Consider the following 1,909-nt stretch of genomic DNA (forward strand, 5'->3'; position numbering starts at 1 on the left):
TCCCCCCTCTTCCCCCCTCCTCCCCCCTCCTCCCCCTCCCCCCTCCCTCTTCCTCCCTCCTCCTCCCTCCTCCCTCCTCCTCTTCCCTCCTCCCCCCTCCTCCCCCTTCTCCTCTTCCTCCCTCCTCCTCCCTCCTCCCTCCTCCTCTTCTCTCCTCCTCCCTCCTCCCTCCTCCTCCCTCCTCCCTCCTCCTCTTCCCTCCTCCTCCTCCCTCCTCCCTCCTCCTCTTCCCTCCTCCCCCCTCCTCCCCCTTCTCCTCTTCCTCCCTCCTCCTCCCTCCTCCCTCCTCCTCTTCCCTCCTCCTCCTCCCTCCTCCTCTTCCCTCCTCCTCCATCCCCCTCCCTCCTCCTCCCCCCTCCTCCTTCCCCTTCCTCCTCCCTCCTTCTCCTCCCCCTCCTCCCCCCTCCTCCTCCCTCCTCTTCTTCCCCCTCCTCCTCTCCCCCTCCTCCTCCCTCCTCCTCTTCCCTCCTCCCTCCTCTTCCCTCCTCCCCCCCCTCCTCCTCCCTCTTCCTCCCTCCTCCTCCCTCCTCCTCTTCCTCCCTCCTCCTCCCTCCTCCCCCCTCCTCCCCCTTCTCCTCTTCCTCCCTCCTCCTCCCTCCTCCCTCCTCCTCTTCCCTCCTCCTCCTCCCTCCTCCCTCCTCCTCTTCCCTCCTCCCCCCTCCTCCCCCTTCTCCTCTTCCTCCCTCCTCCTCCCTCCTCCCTCCTCCTCTTCCCTCCTCCTCCCTCCTCCCTCCTCCTCTTCCCTCCTCCTCCCTCCCCCTCCCTCCTCCTCCTCCCTCCCCCTCCCTCCTCCTCCCCCCTCCTCCCCCCTCCTCCCCTCCCTCTTCCTCCCTCCTCCCCCTCCCTCTTCCTCCCTCCTCCCTCCCCCTCCTCCTTCTCTTCGTTTTAAGCAAGCTAAGCTCTGTGCCGGCATTCTCTGGGATTTTGATTTTGTTAAAGTTCAGCAAGAATGGGGAGCGAGCGGCAGACGAGGAGAGCAGCAAGCCGTCTTCTGCCCCCGGCCTCTCGGGCCAACGCTACGTCGGCGTAGGGGCGGCCACGGGCCCGGGGGTGGCGGCTGGGGTCCGCCGGGGCCTGCCCTGCCGAGCTGGGCGCGGCCCTCGGAAGGCAAGACCCGTTCGTCCGCCGCCTGGCGCCAGGTGCCCCAGGGGCAGGGCGGGCAGCCTGGTGGTTAGAACACGGGCTGCGGGTCAGCCGTGTGGCTCTTCTGCGCGGCCCGCGGCGCCCCGCGCCACGGGCTGACGCGGGAAGGAGGGGGGCCGATGCCAGGGCCCGGCTCTCGGCGAGGCCTGGAGAGGCCGCGGAGGGCAGGGGGTGGGAGCACAGGGCCCCGGGCTCGAGTCCCGCCTCCGCCACCGCTTGGCCGCGGGGCCCTGGGCACGTCACTGCACCTTCCCGTGCCTCAGTTTTCTCGCCTAGAAACGGGGGTGGTGGCAGCATCTCAGAGTTGTCACGGGGACTAGCGGGTCGCGTTTAGGCGCGGCCGTTCGGGGAGCGGACCGCGCTCCTGCCGGCACTGTCGGTGGCCCCTCTCTCACACGCTTGGCAAGTCTCTACAGCATCTCCCGAAATCCCTCCCGACGTATCTGAAGACCGTTTGGCTCCCGCTTCTGGCCCAGCATTACCTGGTCGAGCTGTGACTGTCCCGGGTTCCTCGCTGGCAGAGTGGAGCGTGAGCAGGGCCCCCGCCAGGATTCTCCAGGCCGTGCTCAGCACCGCGCGCACCCCGCGCGTCCGTGGGACGCAAGGCGCGTGAGCCATTTTCAATAACAGTGTCGCCCCCCCCCCAGCGAGGTCTCGGGGGAAGAAACGCCGGGGCTCGTGCTGTTCCAGGAGGCGCCGGGGCCCAGACAGCCGGTTCCTTCACCTCGTGCCATAATTTTACAGAAAACGGCACATTAGAATGTAT

This window comes from Prionailurus viverrinus, chromosome D3 (genome assembly GCF_022837055.1).
Source record: "Prionailurus viverrinus isolate Anna chromosome D3, UM_Priviv_1.0, whole genome shotgun sequence".
NCBI classification, from domain to species: domain Eukaryota; kingdom Metazoa; phylum Chordata; class Mammalia; order Carnivora; family Felidae; genus Prionailurus; species Prionailurus viverrinus.